A 19,710-nucleotide genomic window follows, 5' to 3' on the forward strand; every position below is an offset into this window, starting at 1 on the left:
TTGAAGTTATATTCGCCAGGTGGCTAGGCACACAACTTCCAATGAATGCTAAACACCATTTTTAATTCATACAACAGTGCAGAAATTATGCCATACTGATAATAGAAGTAGGTAAGAAGGTAAGACAGGCAGAAAGAAGAAAGGGAAAGGGCAAGAAAGAGTCAATTATATCTGCAGAGACGAAAGGAGAGCAATAACTTGTTTACAACAATCGGATGTGTAGTCGCAAACATTAAGCTCCCATCATATTTGAGGGTGTACATGTTTTTCAATACTGTAGCAGCTTGCTTTCCAATCATACAACTAGATTGAACCAGGCCTGCCAAGTCCTTGTTTATATTCATTTGAAAATCCATTTTTTAACTTTCCCACAAATCAACTCCCAGTTTATAGATCTTTAAGGAACAGTGATAGGTTACCTCAGTGTGGCATTATCCTGATGTTCAGAAAAGCTAAATTGTATACAAAATATCTCTACTTCATTATTTCTAGATTTAAAAAATCTGGCAGAAAGAAGTATGAGTAAAGTGCTCTATCTTTGCTTAGCAACCACTTTGCAAACACCCTGGAGAAAAGCAGTTCATCTCCAACTTGTCAAATGAAGCTGCTCATCAAATTGACATTATATTAATACAGGGCAGCAACCAGGTGTGGATACATATACAATCCTGGGATAAGACTTTATTTTTCATAACACACCTGGTTAAATAAATGATTTAATTTCTAATGCTTGGAACTTGGATTGAAAAGTTCAGTCTTGGGCAGTATTTTTGCCAGTGCACACAGAAGTTTGGTTGTCAAGCTCGGATAATTTAGTCTCACAAAACCTTGCCTGCGGTATAATCTCTTTTTTTCATGACATCTCAAGGTCTGGATCAATGGGTACGGTATATCAGTCGCTGTGGCAGTGGCTGTGTTGATATTAATCATTAGTTATTCAATCAGGGCCCCAGGAGGCAACACGACTGAGGGACAGACAGGCAGGCAGGCAGGCAGACAAACAGCAGGATGAATCATCGGGGAGGGGGCAGAAGTCTTTCTCACTTCAAAAATTACTGTCCATATAGAAAATTTGATGCATTTTTTATTTGATGATGATGATGAGATTGTCCCTGATAACTCCACACTGGTGAAAAACTTGTCCAAAACATGCTGTGGATATGTACACGTACAGAAAGATACCTTTACGCATTCCTTTACTCACGTGTGGAAACTGATTTCCGACTTAATACGACACACTTCTGTACCACAGAGCCACAATGTTTTCGTGTTTAATTTCTGCTGGGACATCATGCTGCCATCGGCTGCACTGTCTGTCATGTAATGTAACTTTCGATACAAGGATTTGCCAACTTACATGTTAATATCTTATCCATTAATGCTGTAACATGCATTTTTAAAAGCTAGTGATCAGCCATTCCACCAATCTTTTGTCTGTCAATCTGTCTGACAGTTTTTCTGCCTCTTTCCCTTTCACCTTGCCACTATCTGTCTGAGTCTTTCTATCAGAGACGCAGGGATGTTTTATCTGGGTAAAGTACACCACAGTGCAGTAATATCTCCCGAGACAGCCAGGGAGCTGATAGGTATCACTCTACAAACAGGCTGTTCCTCCCAGGACTCTATGCAGAGATAATGTGCTGCTTTCTCTTCCTCCTATTTTCCTTTCTGTCTGTCTGTCTTTGACTCTGTATCCGACCGTCTGTCTACGTCTCTCTCTGCCTCTCTCTGTATGTATCTCTCTCTCTCTCTCCCTTTTTCTATCTATCTCTCTCCGCCAGGATGATCTCATGGGGATAGAGGTGTGTTACCTCTCCCAGTTGGAGATTCTGCAGATATTAGCCTTCTGTGTTCTCTCTAACCCAGGATGGAATTAGAAACACCACCCCCATGTGAGCGAGGCGTTAGCGCTGAATGCAGGTACAGTGGAATTGCACCGGTGCGGATAAAGGTGCGTTTGCGTGCATTTGTGTTGGGTGCCAGCTGTCCTGCAGTGTGTTTGTGTCTAGTGCGTCACCCTGCTTTCTCCGGCCCAGGTTCCCAGCTGTGTTCGGCATATGGTAACCATGGGATACAGGCTACAGATAAGGCTATGTATACCACCAACTACTCTTTGACGTCATAGACCTCCTTTACTCTTCTCTCCTCTCATCCTTACTCATAAACCCTTGCTTTTTCTTAACCCTTCTATTGTGTTGAAAATTTTTTTACATCCATTATGTTATAGGTCAAATTAACACACTGTTGAACTCACTAAAAACAATTAATTAATTAATTATTTTGATGTACTGAAGGACATTTCACTTTCTCTAAATGTTCCCACATTTTCTTGTTTTATAAAGATAAATATTAACAATACGGTGTGTGGAGCTGAGCATCAAACATCCGGATTAGTTGATGAACTCCTGTCAGGAGATGAGCAAAACGGAGAAGAAAACATGAGTCTATAGACCAGTGGCGCCCCCAGAAAATTTTCCTAGGGGTGGCCAGATGGGGCCACTGAAAATCCTGGGGTGGCACACTAAACCAAAAGCCATAAATTCTGCACTATATATGACTAGTAGAAAACTACGTAAAAATATGAGTTAAGGAATCACAGACTGAATTACTTTGGTGTCTTATTTTACAGTTAATGTTAGGCCTACTAATTGTCTAATGTCCATAGACTAAAACCATTTCAATTAACATTCCATAAAAATCTTATATATAAAATAAAAAATATAAAATTTTAATGTATTAACTCTATGTGTTAGGCAATTAATTGTTCTTTAAATAGGCTAGTTGACCTTTTCCTTAAAAAGACAAATACAGCTTTTATTTGTAGGAGTGTATTGACGGGGAGGAACAAAACATTTGCTGGGAACAAGTCTACTCAAGATTACAGACATCATGGAGCTTAAATACATATGTATTTTTCAATTCAAATTGAAATATACGGTACATGTCTGTATAGAGTTGTGTAATTATTTATTAACATACTATTTCACAAGTTTGGTATTATTCTTGTTACAAACAACTACGATAGTTATGCTTGAAATATCCCACTTTTTAACCACCGATTTGACCAGTGTCATATTTATATGTAAAAATAGTGGGGCACCAACCATTTCAAAACATAAATACCAGTAAAACTACTATACTCTCTCTTGCTACTGTGTTTTTTAACATGTCACCAAACAGTGTGGCTCCACAAAACACTTAATATGAGAGAGAGCTAGAGAGAGACGAGTGCATTGACACAAGTTACAGTATCACTGTCACAAACCTAAATTAAGAATGCAATATTTAAGCCGACACAACCAAGCTCAGAACAAATGAGCCTACAGGGCCATAAGCAAACAGCAGTGAGCTCAACACCACTGAAGTCAACAAGGACGCGCACAGACAACGTTTTAGGGATCCAGAGATCCTGCAATCATAATGGAAAGAACGTTCGCCAATATATATCCCATTCCCAGCTCTGTACCTTTAATACAGTGCAGCGAGCCAGCAAACTGGCCTAATAATCCCGAATAATAAGGCAATATGAAAGTGGCTGTATGACAACAACATTATGACAACAACCATAATCCATAGCCTAGTCTCAACCGATCCAGCACAACAATTTGCCCATGCAGGGACCAGCAGCAGAGTCAGGATGATAAAAGATGCTTCCGCTCACCACAGAAAGGTGGCACAGCAGTCTTTCCTCTGGGCAAACTTCTGGGTGACTCTGAAGTTTTTCAGACAGTCCGCCGACTCGTTGTGCCCCCGCAGTGTTTGCGGCCTGTTGCGATGTTTACTCTTCTAAGTAACGTTGAGCCCAGTTTCACAGCAATTGTCCAGATGACTCCCGCTGTTCTCACGTTTTGCAATCCTCTCAGAAAGATGAAGATGAAAACAGGCACAGGACGGTCTCCCTCAAAGTATAACGTTAACAGCTGGTCACACACGGTGCTGGGTTGCTGTCTGCAGACTAATAGCTCTCACACACAGTACAATCCACAAAACTGTGTAGCAGTGTGACAAACTTATTATAAACTAGCCAGGCTACTAACTGTCTCTGTACATTAATTAAATTAGACTTTTCTTTCTTCTGCAGCTTGTCACTACCTCCAAAGAAAACACACACATTCGGCACAACACCGGTGTACTCCGATCCGCTCTGCGTGTTCAGGGGTTACATAATATTTGCAGTATATAGCATTTTATACATATGCTCCGTGCCAGGATTTTCTTAGGGTGGCTGTGGCCCCCCCTCGCTCCTCCCTGGCGGCGCCACTACTACAGACAACTTTAGCAGCTCTGTGAGGCTGTACTTAGACCCAGCAGTGCTTTGAGCTAGATGCTAACGTCTAATAAGCACTAAACACAAATGACAGCTGGATGTGGTATTTGGTCATAAACCAAAATATTGGACAACTTACAATTTTGATCTGATGATGTCACTAAGGAGGGTTACAGTAATCTTACTCACATCCATTATTTGCAGAAGGTATTTGACACCTCTTTATCATTCTTTGATTAGACTCAATCTTCACTGACTACATTAATTGGCTTTCATTTAGTATGCAGAAAAATTAAATGCCACATATTTCAATTATATGTAATTTGAAATTGCTCAGATAGCTGTCTGTATGTAAATATGTGTGCGCTTGCACATTTGCGTATATGCGTTCTCACTGAAGATATTTTGAACTCTACTCACTAATCGTTCCTTTTATATAAGGTCAAAGAGTGCTGGCCCAGCACTGCCCTTTGAATTGGCTCACGGCAACACACTTAAAGTAATTTGTGTTCTGCTCATTTATCGAACAGTGGCACAGAAACTACTTCCTCTTGTTCCATTCTTTCCCCTCTCCGTCTCTCTCTCTCTTTCTGTGGCTCTGACTGAACCCTTAGCTCATATGAATAATGTTGGTTGGTGACCTATGAACTTGAATAAAGAGAACTGTGCTCTGTGACAACTGTGTGTCCTGCCTACCACCATAATAAGTATGAGTCCTACTCATCTAGCAGAGACTGGCCTCCCTAACATGAGAGCTTGAAATAAACTGCTGGGCTGAAAGACTGACTGAAAGAAAGACAAGACCATTGCAGGGTCTTGTGGTCACATGGCTACATCTCCAAATAAAGCAAAGGGGACATGCTATGGATCCAACTGCTCGAAGCCATTATGCACTTTGTCTATCCCCACGGCCTCAGCAAAAATTAGCTCAATGATTTTAGCTGTTAATATGATAATCAATTATACATGTGTCAGAACTAATGACCCCGGCCAACATAAAAGGACATCAATGTTGAACTAAAAGACGAAAGGAATTATTAAAGGAAGCATTATTTCCCAAGGATACTAGAGGATTAAACTCCAGGGCTTGTGGGAGACTGGAATTGTTTTTCCTCTCCCTGGGGTTATCTCAGGTAACAACTATTCAAGTATTATTAAAGAGCTAAAAATGGCCCATACAGTTATAGCAACCTGAATTCAGGTGCCATGGAGTATTTGCCTGTGCTTGTGTATGTGTGTGGTGTCTGTGTGTGTGTGTGTGTGTGTGTGTGTGTGTGTGTGTGTGTGTGTGTGCGCGTGTGTACGTGCATGTGCCGTGATTGTGCATGTGCCTTTGCATGCATGTGTGAGAATGCCCTTGGAGACGTGTGTGTGTGTTTGTGGTGATGTGTGTGCTGACGGAGGCAGTTGGTAGTTGGGATATGTGTCTAAGAAGAAATCAGGGTTAGAAGACCTCCTTAAATGTGCACAGCTCAGCAGAAAACAACTTTGGCATTTGTGCTGGAGCACGGCAAATAAGCACCAGATAAGTAGGTCTAGTTTGTCACTGCAAACACTGCATATATTCCACTGTGTTGAGCAGTATTTACAGTGATATTTAGTTTGTTATGCATTCGGAATGTGCAATCTGTTCCGAGTGTGGTTTGTGTCTGTCACAGCACATGTTATCAATTCAACTCGTTTTATCTCTCCCTCTGCAGTTTTTGCACAAAAACAAAAACTTACTAATTTCATTACTGTGCCACTTCTTCATGTTTTATATGTAGGATTTAACAGACATGTACACAGCCACACTCACACATAGACACACTAAGTGACAATACCCCACCACAAGGCATGTACATCCAGAATGCCTATATGTGTGGATCAACCTCTTTCTTTTCCTCTCTGCTCTACTCTCTCTTTTTATAAGCCCTCCGCTTTTCATCCAGGCATTCAGTCTTTTATTATGGCATTGCCTTTGCTCTCTTTAATTGTAAACAAGATTTAATGTCTTTTTATGTATGTTCATGTGTGGTGGTACTGAGAAGCAGAGTGCTCTGGACATGGGGAAAAGCAGGTCAATCACCAATACTGCTCATTATCCTTCACTATAATGGCAGACATCCACAGACATGAATGACATTTACTGCTATTCCAATGATAGTTAAGAGAGCACAGCAGCTGTGTCTTTGTGTCTGTTGAAACTCGTATGATCTATTAAGTGTCTCTTCACATAGATGGCTATGTCCTTGTGGACATACGGTATATACAACAGTACAATAAGTGGCTGCATGTCCCTCGATCTGTCTCATGCTGGTTTGAGTGAGCACAGTATGTGCCTGCGCTTTTGCATGCATGCATATTTACGTGTATGTATGTCTTCCCCTTCAGGCCGTAATCTCTGTAATCTTGTCCGTACTGATCTGATCCTTATTGAGTGCTGGTGACTTTGAAGAGCTTCACTGTCGACTGAAGCTAAACTTGCTGGTGGTGTGACTCAAATCTCAGCCACATTCGTGTTGTTTGCTAGTTAATTCCCAGGTCTGCTTCAGGTCTTCCATCCAAGGCATCAACATGAGACACCACTGTATATTTTGTGAGCCAGTGATCCTTCGATTCCTAGATACAAAGGCTTTGTATCTTGTTAAAAGTAACCGTATTTATTGGTTTTAAATGAACAATTTATTACAACAAATAAATATCAGCTAACAAATATATACCTTATTGTGTATTTTATTCTGTCTTACCTTAATTGTGGACTCTCTTCTGAGGCAGGAGGTGCACATGTGACCGACTGTGTGCTGACTGAAGTTGATGTGAGTATTACTAGACAGGTCCACAGCTACCTGTGTTGCTGTCCCTTTTTCCTGGCCCGTTCCCTGGTGAGAGCCACTGAGTTCACCTGAAGTTCGCTGTACTCTTAAAATCTTGCCTGTTAGCCTTCCAGGCTGCAGAAAGCTGCAGGCCCTTGAGTACTTGACAGCACTCCAAATTACCATCCTCTGTGTTACTTTCTACCCCCCCCCCAAAACACACACACACACACACACTCTCCACGTCCTCTTATAATGTTAGTTCTGGTTCCATTTCTTCACAGTGTGTTTGTTTGCGAGAGGGTCTTTTTGCCCGCGGTGAGACTGTCAGTTTAGTTCATACCACTGATGGGTTGGAGAAATGCCAAGTTATTTGTCTCTCTTAGGGAATGGGTGAGGAGAATAGAAGAGAGATAAGCAAACATTGCTTTGATCTAATCATTTTCATGCAAATCAGATCAGCGGAGATGGTATATCTGAAAAGGAAATAAATGGCCGTATCTTTATTTATTCTGCATCATTCAACGTGATAAGTCTTGAGTGTCAGTGCTGTTAAATTTGTATTAGGTTGCAAGTGGCTATAACATTGTGGTATCACATAGTATTGTGACATTTCTAATTGCATACTTTCGAACACATTTGTGTTTCCACTCAGAAAATGTAAGGCAGTAGAGTTACCTGAGACCAAAACTACGTCCATTACACCAACTAAGGTTATGCACTGTAACTCTTGTACAAGGAAGCCCTCTAACAGGTTCTGTACAACAGGACAGGCCAATCCCTCCTGATGTTGGCTGTTTAAATGGCTGTCATACCCAAATGAGGGCAAATGTGAGGCCCTGCTCTCGCACCCCTTTCCACAGTTGGGCAAGCAACAGGCAGACCCAAGGTGCTTATGTAATAGTAGAGAGTAGGGTGCTCTGTGTAAACACACAGCACCCGTAGCAAAACTAGACGTGTTACCATCTGGCAGATGAGTAAAATCCCAGGATAGCAAGTGGTCGCCAACACCATCATGCTGACAAGTAGAGAGGTGGAGACTTTTTTTACTGTACCATACTCCCCAGTTAGAGTGTGCTCTTTTTTCAATCACAACAAGTATCTCTGCAAGTGTAAAAACATGGACTGAGGTATCACAAGTCTCATCACCCACCTCTAGTTTGAAAATAGCAGTGAAGGGCCTGGAGGAGGATCCAAAAACATCCTGCAAGTAGAAGCAAACTAAGGGACAAGGCGCACTCCAGATCACCACAACTTGCATTCAGCAAGGACTGCTGTTGAGGCAGCCTTAGATTTCACCTTCAATACAACTGGTGAGGTGAACCAGCACAAACACATGTGAAATGTAGCCACAGAATGAGTCCCTATTTTGACAGAGGCTGACCATGCTTTCTGTTACTGTAACAAATGAACAGCTCCTCTGAGCATCTCATGGAGAATGCTCCACTTAGCATGTTCAGCATTGCTTATCTGTCATTTTAAGTTCAAGTGTGGATAGACCGAGATGTGAATGCATAAAATCCATTTTTAGAAAAGAGGTTTTAGAAACAGATATCAGTCATCACAAGAACCTTATCACAGCTTCTTAGAGCACTGTACAGTATATCAAAGATAAAATGCTCAGTACCCCCACGCCAAACTGTTTTGCTTCTTTAAACTGTGCACAGGACCTAAAACTAAAATGTGAACGTGAAAGATCAGCTTGTCATGTTCCTGGACGATTTGATGTGGTTGTGAAGGCAGCTGTGCCTTCTACTAGTCCTTTCAGTCACCTTTTCGCAAGAATCTCTTTATCTCTTTGCGTGTATGTGTGTGTGTTTTGTATCTGTCTGTGTATGTCTGTCTCTGACTTTGTAGTCTGTTGATTGGGATTGGGCAGTTCTCTCACTTTATGCTTATCATTGTGTTGTTTGAGAACTCACATTGGCCCACTTCTCTCCTCTGACCAGCCTGCACCCTGTTGACCATTTCCTTCAGAACTTTCATGTTGAGTATTGAGCCATTGCACTCTCCAGACAAGTTAGAATGTAATGTGTTATATAATATCTGTTAAAAAAGACTAAATACTACACTCACATGCAGCTGACCTTCAAAAATACCAAAACAGAGAGTGTTGGGATCTGGAAAGGTTTGGTCATTAACAAATATCAAAGATATTTAGAAATATTAATAAAGTTATTAATAATGAGTCCGTTTCGATTTCAGGTTCCAATAACACAGTTATAAACCTATCGCAAGTTTCTTACTTGGTAGTGATGTAATGCATCAGTCCATTTAGGTAATGTGGAAGAAGCCTTCGGAATCTGACGATACCCAGGTTACTGCATTGTTGCGAGTTCAACGGCGCCCTGATCCTTGGAGCAGCGGAGAAAACAGAGGAGTCGACTTAGTGGACAAGGCATCCAAATAAAAGAAGACATAAGCTGTTTCTTTTTTCTGCAAGTCAATATGTTGTGTATAGCGATCTCCTTCTGGATCTAACATGAGTTTGGTAAACACAAAACAAAAGAGAACAAGTTTAAGACCTTGACCCTGACCTTGAAGTTCACTGCTGAAAATGGGTTTCCTTCTGTAGCAACTGCAGGTGTTCTCTTTGTAACAGACTACATATAGGCTGCCTTGTTATGGCTTTTTCCTTACATGTAGCTGCTTCTTCGTTTCCCATAATGTGAGGACCCCAGCAAGAGGGAGATGGTTATGCAGGAGATTAAGAGATAGAGAAAGAGAGAGATCTATTTGGCCACTTTAAAGCGAAGTTAAAATAAGGATATACAGAGCCGTGTAATTCTTTAGAGTGACACGTACAACTGCTTAGGCCACGTTCAGACCAATTTTAGCACTGCATGACACAGAGTCGGGGCTGTTTTTGGTCTGAATGCACGCTTACAGTAGGGGGAAATATCTAACAATATCTTTCGGTCAGGCATCACAGAAATTGTTTCCGAAAAAAACATCACATCTCACTTCTAAGTCCAGAAATACAACAGGTATCAGAACTGTTCAGATGGAACACTACGTGACACTGTGAATTGAAATACAAGACCAAAATATTTGATGTGTCTAATAGAACTTAATTCTTCAAATTAAAAAATCGGAGGAAAGGTGAGAATACATCAGCACACCAAATCTGTGTCAGCTCCTGGGGTAGTATGATTAGGAGGGATACGGTTGGCTGCAGCAGTTGCCTAGTAACAGTGTCGTTGATCCAGGGCGTTTGTGTGTGCTGGCGGGGTGTGGTCGGGGCAAGCTCGGGGTCAGGTCATTGAGACGAGTGTGCTCAATACTCTTTACTGTATCAGTCAATTCTTGTCAATTACCACTTATCCACAAGGAACATTTCTATTGAATCACAGAGATATGATTGAAAATTTTGGGAAATGAAATTTAAGTGTTTTTATTTTTGATCACATCAACAAAGAAATCTTCTTCCACACATTTAGGACATTCTTGCTGATAGTATCTATTAATCATTCAATACAGTATATTGAATTCCCTTCATAGCACTGTGATGACATTGACTCAAAAATATGAGAAACTGTTAGCTCTTCATTGTTCTATTGATGCTTTAACTTGACAAAAGTCAATACATCATTCTTATAATACTAAACATTGTTCTCAAATGGTCTAGCCATATAGGATCAACACTTATCCCTGGTCACCCCTTTCCCCAGAGATGATTGGGGTCGAGGGCAGGATGTGGGGAAAAGAAAATTTTTCTTTCTCCTGTTACCTGTTTTGTGGATACCTTGTATCACTGCTGCTCAATAAAATATATTGGGGAGTTCATCCCTTTAAACAAAACAAATCTAATTATATTTTGTAAAACAAAATATGCAGGGAAATACAATGCAGAGACAAAATGCAAACAAAATTATGAACTAATAGCAGACAGATCTAATATGCCATGTCCAATCAACAACAGGCAACCTCTTCAATCAGTGACTGTATTTTCTTGGCTTGCTTATAAGAAAAGGTCAATGCCATTCAAAACTCTTGAGAAAGATGACTTGCATTCCAATGATTTTTCATGTTTTTCATGGTCTGTTTTTGTCCTACTTGTGCTCAGTTGTGTACTAGGCTGTGAGGTTGTTTTTTTTAAAGCAGGATCATACAGCCAGACAACTGCAAAAACAATGATACTGCTGATGATAGTGCATATCCTGATGCTCCTGATTTGCATCTCTAACACAAAATGTGAATATTAGCTTTAGGAGTATGATTCAGTCATGCATATTGATGGATGATAATAATAATCTTGATAATTTTGCTTTGTGAAATACCCCCTTGGGGATGCTATGGTTTCTCTGGATAGGCTCACGGTTTTGTTTTTGTATGCTGTTTTAGCTTTGATGGTTTCATGCTATTATGAGACTCCTTGCAATTGCAATGCAAAAATAAATGCACTCAGCCGGTTTTGTCAGAACAAAAGCACTTTGGTTCTATTCCACAAATGCTTTAGCCTTCCCTCTAACAGACTATACATAGGTTTGACCTTGCACTACATGTACTGTACTTGCCCAGCAGATCCGGATAAGCCTTTCAACCTTACACGGGCTGTCCCCATAAAAAAGCAGTCGTAACCTCATTCCTTATTCACTCTTCCTCAGCAACTCCAACATAATGGACAACCAGCCTTAAAATGTCAGGATTGGAGAGATCTGGTGGACGCCTGCTCTCGATGGATGGATCTTTGGTGCCTTTATCTTGGACTCTATTCACTGGTGCCAGAGGCTGGAGCTGGATTCAGCACAGCTGTGGCATCATCTTTCCTTCACAGTGAGGCCCCCATATCTCCCTCCCGGATCCTTGTACAATGAAATCACATGACATCAATGAAAAGCAAAGAGAGGCACAGCATCCTCTATTTGGCTGTGCCTCCCACTATGGGTTCCAATCCACATCTGGCTAAATGCACACCCACCCTGATGGTGATGAAATTGGCAAGGATTAAGGCCATGATAACTGGGAGGAACCAGAGATCGCATCACCACCTCACCTCACAGTTTTGGGGCTTCTCCAAACCAGCCAAGCAGAAGACATAATTGTTTGTAAGATGGCCTGTCCCTCTAGCCAGTATCCTCTAGCATCCAGCTCTTTAACTACACTACACCAGACATTGCCTCTGACTGGGAAAGCTGGGCCACCATGATTCAACTGCCCCAGCTTTCCCACATGATTTCAATGATCAAACGTCAGAGGGCAGCACACAAGACGAACTATCTAGTCAGCTGCTGTGATAATTTCCTTTAAAGATGCAGCTGCATATGATCTACTTGAAGTGAAACCTTGTCCCCACTATTAGGTTGCAAGCTACCAGTTTACAGTGATGGATCAAAGAGATCATCACAAAAAGAACATTTGTGAAACTATGAAGACCACGACCATGGCACCAACACTTGCAAAAAAAGTGATTTGCCTGTGGAGCCACCCAAAAATAGATTATTGTGTACTCTTATTTTTTGTCAGGTGGTTCAGATTAAAGCATCCTCTAAATGGCTTGCATTATCATAATCATCCACTCTTTTCTTACCTTCCTTTGTTTGTGAAAAGTGGAGGCACGTAACACATAAAAGGAGTGTTTGTTTTCTGTGATCAAATGGATTATTCTTTAACAAGTAATAGCTACAAAATCTCTTCAGATATACAGAATGTCAAGGATGTTTACAACAATGATTTACACTGGTGCATGGAGTCAGTGCTTTGACTCTGAGATGCTGAAAAGCCACTAAGATCAGAGTGACTGCACTTTAGGCGTCTGTACATAGAAACCTGGTTTGAGGCTGAATCTATATGTCCTTCACTCTGCTGTGTGTGTGTGTGCGTGTGCGTGTGTGTGTGTGTGTGTGTGTGTGTGTGTGTGTGTGTGTGTGTGTGTGTGTGTGCACAAAGAGTGTATCACACTCAAAAGCCTATTGACCTGAAACCTCTGTAAATACTGTCTACAGCCTTTAGTGTTTGTGGGTGTGGAAACATTTGTGTTTGAGAGGGTAAGCAAGTGTGTGTGTGTGTGTGTGTGTGTGGGTGTGTGTCATTGGTAGAGGTCATGTCAGATAGGTGATCTTTATCTACTTGTGCTTCTACCTGATCATGTCCACTAGTCTCTGTTGCTGTGTCACAATGCAAGATAGTGCCTATCTGAGCTAGGGAAGACAATGTGGCTCAGGCTGCATTTAGAGGACACTTTAGATTTATCACGATTTCAAAAATTTACATAAGCCAACGTTTAACCTTGTTATGTCTGACATGACAAAACCAGGGCCCTGGGCAGGAGAAGCAACATTTTAGAGTTAACGGTTCAGACAGTACATCACAACAGTGAAGCTGCTCTGAGATTGAAGAGTTGTCCCAGGAACACACATATACACATGCCAATAGCAATAACAGCCCTCTCTTTTTGGAGGTGTGCCTGTGTCTGTCTCTGTTGCAGGACTTCTCATGTCCTTGTTAGCAGTAATGAAGAGTTATGAGTGTGTGAGTGGCACTAATAACCATCCTACAAACATGAATGTGCTATTAGGCCACGAACAAGTATAATATGAATACAAATACAGCCATCAGCCTCTTGTTGTTACAATGTTATGATGATGAATAATCATATTACTACTATATTAAAGAGACAGCAAGCTGCTCTGTCTTCATCAAGCTGACCGGATCTCAATGACCAATGTGTGAGGAGTAAAACTCATTATTATTCACAAGAGGAGAGGTCAGCTGGGGCCACAAAACACACATAGATAGTGAGAGTGGGTGGAGGGACAGTGAGAAAGAGAGAGAGAGAGAGAGAGAGAGAGAGAGAGAGAGAGAGAGAGAGAGAGAATGTTTTGAATGAAACAGAAAAGCTAAATTGCAGCTGAGCCTTAGAGTCTGGTGAGTCATATATCCTGACAAATACAGCAGGAGAGAAATGAACAGGGGAGTAGACAATGAGAGTAAAGGGGAGAGAGAGGAAGGTGGGAGGGTGGGGGTGGTTTGGGGGAGGAAGGTACCCTGTGAACTTTTTAGAAATACAGGCACAGGTTTTTCCCTTGGGCAGCATACTGTAGCGGTACTCTTTTTACAGATCCAAATGGAGAAAACAGTCATGACAAGTAAGCCGAAAATAACAATGGAGCAGAAGTATACACACACACAAGTTTTCTACCCAACCATTTTTAGATCACTGGAAAATATGATCTGTTTTCTGAATTTGTTCACTTGTCACAATTACATTCATGTTTGTTTGTACATTTATGGATTTTTTTTGCTGCAACTGCGAAACTATAACAATTCATGCGAAAAAGGCTTGGACAGAAAAATCTGCAACAACTTTCACATCCCTTTGATAAATAAAAATTATAATTGACGGTTTCATACATGTCATTGTAGTTGTTTTTTCCCTACCGAAATAGCTAAAATACACTCACCTCTGGCATAGACTATTGGAACTAATTCCCTTAAATTGTTCTGACCTAGCAGCTGGATTTATAATGTATGGGGGACACAAAGTAGTGGTAAGGTGAGGAAAAAGAATCCAGTGTTTATCAAATCGAAAAACAGGACAAAAGGACAGTCAAATTCTAGTTTGATACATATCTTAGTAAATGGCAATTCCAGGCAAAAAAATTATAGTGATGGTGATGATGGTACCAGGCTGTTTGACATACTTTGACATAATTATGCAAGTCAGGTTCCACCGGTTCCTACATACATACCTTTCTTCTTTTTCAAATAGGTTGACAGAATAGTAACTGTGGTAATTATTTGAGTTGAAGCCATATTATATAATGTTCTGATCTCAGAGACATTGTCTGTAGTAATAAATCTTTGTTTTGGATTGAGTGTTCAGGTGTTGCTCTTTTCATCTGTGCTGTTTTCCATTACCCATTTAGTGTTTCTGTAAAAATTGCCCACAAATGTGGTTGCGTACATTTCCCAGTTTGACGATGTGTCAGTCTCACAGTCAGTGATGGAGAAAGGAGGAAGGAAGAGAGTGTGATTGATACTTAAATACTTGATTTTTTTATGTAGAAGAAATGTTATTTCAAATGTAGTCAGTATTGGCAAATAATATGTTTCTATTTACAGTGAAGTTCAGATTGTTTCCAACTGTTACTGCAATAACCAGCAGACTCTTTGAAAAAACTGAATTATGAGACCTGTGGCATACACCGCAGCTGACACAAGAACTATGGCTCTGTTTTGCAATTGTTTTGGATGCAACTTTTTTGTTGGACCTGTGTGGAATGGTGAATCTTGCCTAAAATGAGCAAACGTACTGTAATATTGTCTGATAATGAACTCAACAATGACTGCAGTAATAGCTGAACAATGATATTTGTGCAGTTCTTAGCTGACTACAATCAGTTTACGTTCGCCAGCCATATAAGCTTGGAAAAAACTGATACAGTGTTATTTCTAAACAAATAGTAGTCTGGGGTTCCACAATTCTCATTCCTGTTAGCATTACTTTTTCTTCAAGATCCTGTTGAAACTCCACCTATCTTTACACACAACGAAACAGTTACAGTACAGCTCAGACCAGCTGAGATATTCTTTATAGTCTTGGGTTGAAATATTAGTTTTACAGTTTTATCCTGTGAGTTAAACTTCACATCCAGTATACCTATGGTGTGGTGGCTAGAAGAGCACCAAAAGGCAAAATGTCCCAGTATGATTTAGAGTGTGAGTACGTGTGTGTGTTTGTGTGTGTCTGCATGTGTGTGCGTGTGTGAGGGGGGGGGGGCAAGAGATACTATACTACTATAACTTAGGAAGATATATGTGAAATATGAGTAAGAGTTACTTCGTGCTTTCCTATCGCTCTCTGTCTCTCTCTCTCTCTTAGTGATCGTGACTGTACTGACAAAAGCTCTCATCTGGGGAAGTTGGTTGTTCTCCATGTGCAGACACCCTGGTTGCCGGGGAAACCAGTCTAAAGTTGTGAGCAAGAGGCGGCACAGGCCTCTGCAGTGCAGCAGAAAAACAGCAGCACAAGCCTGAACTTGGAGTGACGGCATACACACCAGCACTCATCACGATACACACAGTCACACAGTTCTCCAAACTCTGCATCTGAGTCTCTCTTTCTCTCTGTCTCTCTCTGTCTCAACTGAAGAAATACAGCACACACTCAACAGTTCTAGCTGGTGTGTAGGTGGGTGGCTGGAGCTGTTTGCTGGTTAACATCAACACGTCACTTGGAAATTAAAGTGAAAGAAACTCTTAGAGTAAACACTTCATGTTTACTGCACAGTGTGTAGCCGGAGCAAAAAATGTGCTAATAACCAAGAGCTAAGCCAGACAAAAAGTGACAAATATACAGGAGACCAGATGTGGATCAACAGTAGGGATAGACAACAACAAACAACATTATTTCAAGGTTCAGTGTGTAATAGTGGCATCTAGTGGTGAGGGTTGCGAATTGCAACCAGTGGCTCATGGTGCATTCAGGTGCTCCTCTGATGGTCCCATTGCCCAAGTCGTTCTTCCAAATTCAGTGTGTGTTCATGTGCTCTTAAGTCGGAATGTGGAATCAACATGGATGGATCACAAAGATTTGTCGGATTAGCATTATCAGAGCCTATAAACAACACACAGACATCTAGTTCACTCTACATGGACAGCAAACTAACCATTAAAACCATATTGCAAATTACATGTTTGCAAAATATGTATATGCAATACATGATTTTGCACAAATCAAAGTTCTGTATACTTCGTTATGTCCCATGTACACTTTATTGCTCTTTTTGGAATAAATTGTGATTATTAAGACACCACATGAATGCACCGCTTCAGTCACTGCTCCTTTTCTGAGCGCACAGGAGAAGTTATGGTGGCTCTTGTGCTAAATGATATGTTTGCCTCCATTTTTTCAAATTTCTCTTCTTTTGTTAGTTCTAATAAACCAGTCGACTCTGCTACTACCAATGTTACTTTTTCTTTGTTCTTTGAATGTATTCAACATAGTGATGAAACATGCTCTGTGGAGGAGTTTGTCTGTTTGGGCTACTGTAGAAACATGACGGCACAACATGGCGCTTTCCTTGTATGTAGACAGAAATGGCTCATTCTAAGATAATAAAAACATAACTGTTCATTATATAACGTCTTTACACAGCACTGAAAACATACTTATGTATATTATATTGCATTTCTGTCAATAGATCCTCCAATTTATTACACACTGAATCTTTAAAAGACATAGGGCCAGATTTACTAACATCCCAAACAAAGAGAACTAAATTGCGTGTGCATTCTAAAATATTGCATGTGCAATTGTAGTACCTGTTATGGGTGATTTTATTATGTAGATGACAACAGGAGCAAACACAATGGAGGTGGCGGTATTTAAATGAGGGTTTTGCTTGTTTTAATGGATTCCGCCATGGAGAGTCCGGAGGGAAAGCAGCCACCACGTAAAAACCTTGGTTTGTTTCCCTGAGTATGTGGAAATCGTATGTAACTGCACATCCTGCCTAAGACTGCATTAAGTACTTGGGACAGCACACCTGAAAAACTGCTCTGGGAAACCGCAGCAGAAACAGATACAGTATGCTGGAATGACCCAGATGCGAGGAAATGCCAGCAGATCGTGCTTCATACAGCCAGACACCGACTGTCAATCACCGATTGTCCGCACCGTGCCCGCGATCTCCTGTCCCTGGCCCAATACGCCCCATTCCATCTCCGATACCTACATTGGATTGTGTCGCTGTTACGACTGGTGTGCTCTGATCAGTTGGTAATCATTCCCTCTGGCTGGATGAATTTTAAGTGTGATCTTTGCACTGCAGCTGGGGGTTCTCCGCAGTGCCACGCAGCTTTCTAAATTCTTCCATCTCACGGAGAAAAGAAGTCAGGTCGAAATTAAATTTGCTTTATTGGCATGGATGTTAATACAACAGTATTGCCAAAGCTAAAGGAAAATACAAAAACACATTTCAATTCATGGAATAAATAAAATAAAACAATTGTATTTCTATATATTGGATATAGAATAATATTATCTAATATTGTTAATTTCTCTATGTTTTCTTTCATCACAGCTGTGTCTCCTTCTGGCAACAACAGCAGCCATCTCTGCGCAACACTTGGCGGTTTGCACCTTCCTTTCAAACATATTAGATACAGATGCTGTTGCACTCACATGAAATTGCGTTTAGGCTTGTTAGATTGCATTGCGTGTAGTAAATAAATGTATTTGTATGTTACCCTCCCACTACTTTGCACAATAAAGTTGAAACGCCCCAAATTGCATATTCATTAAGGCAAAAGTACTAAATCAACAGCAGGTGCTATCTTGCACTTTTGAAAGACTTCATTCTGCGTGCACACCATTAGTAGATCAGCTTATGTCTTAATTTGCAGGTGATATCAAGTTTTCACATGTTTTTACTCAACAGGTATGTAAATATACATATATATATATAGGTGTATGATTTCAAAATCCATCTTTTAGCTCACAAAATGAAACATTTCACTCAAAACCACAAATGTCAAGCTTACGGTGGTGCAAGGGGAAAAATCAGAGCATCACCATTTCAGTTGGATTCATCATCTGGGACCATGAATGTGTGTACCATATCAGTGTGACAATAACAACAATGTGAGTATTATGCATTATGACCAGCAGTAGCAGCAGAGGTAGAAGCAGTGTATGCAAACTGGGCACTGAAGCAGCAGCATAGGCATGCAGTTTAAATGAGTGAGCGGTGAATGTCAGCTTCAACACACCGCCTTATTGCCAGCTTTTACTGTTGCAGAGTTTGTCACCTGTGAGTGTAGCAGTGCAATCCCAGTTGTCTGCCTGAACTGGCCTCGCAGGCTTTGGTGAATTTATTGATGTTTGACAGGGCAAACTGCAACCACACAAACCTTATTTTTCTTTCCTCGCTGATTTTGATGGCAGTAATAGTTTCATATAATCATATTTAATTACATGCCATAAACAGCCTGATGTGTGAAAAATGAAATGTGACTATGCAACTCTTAAATTCAGCCAAATGAGTCTTATGATCCTGCGCAGTCATGAGAATCTAATGTCCTACTTAGCATTTTCTCAGGTTTCCAGGTTAATTTTAGCTTCTTGGAAGGTAATGTACTCCAACCCATTGATGCAAAGACTATCTCTATGGAGAAAAGTACTACTTACAAGAAAATTGTGTATGGAAATGGTTTATTGCAATATGGTAAACACCTAATGTGGCTCTAATAAGTCATGTGCTTATTAGATGTACTGATCTGGCCCATTTCTTTTTCTTCTGCTTGTCACCCTAAACAATCTCAACAACAGTCTTTTGTCAGTTTCATATTTGACTATTGTCAAAGGTTTGGAATCTACTGTCTGTCATGGGGAGAGAAAAAAAAAGAACTCACTGGAATAGTTATCATCTGTTCTGTCAGCAGTGCATCCATAGTGATGTTCAAGTCCCCTTTTACGAACGAGAGAATCTAAAAAAAAAAAACTAAATACTTTTTTTCAGTTACAGTAGCTTACAGACATAGTGTCAGCTAAGACTCAAGGCCTCCTCTCCTCTGCTCTCCTCTCCTCCTAATTTCTCCTCCCTCCCTGCCTCTGTGTGTGTACATTGTATTGGGCTTCATAATGCTGACGGGCAGAATGAGAGCAGAGGGAAGCTCACAAAATGAGAGAGAAGAAGAGACAGA

Source organism: Micropterus dolomieu, linkage group LG22 (assembly GCF_021292245.1).
Source record: "Micropterus dolomieu isolate WLL.071019.BEF.003 ecotype Adirondacks linkage group LG22, ASM2129224v1, whole genome shotgun sequence".
In the NCBI taxonomy this organism is placed as follows: domain Eukaryota; kingdom Metazoa; phylum Chordata; class Actinopteri; order Centrarchiformes; family Centrarchidae; genus Micropterus; species Micropterus dolomieu.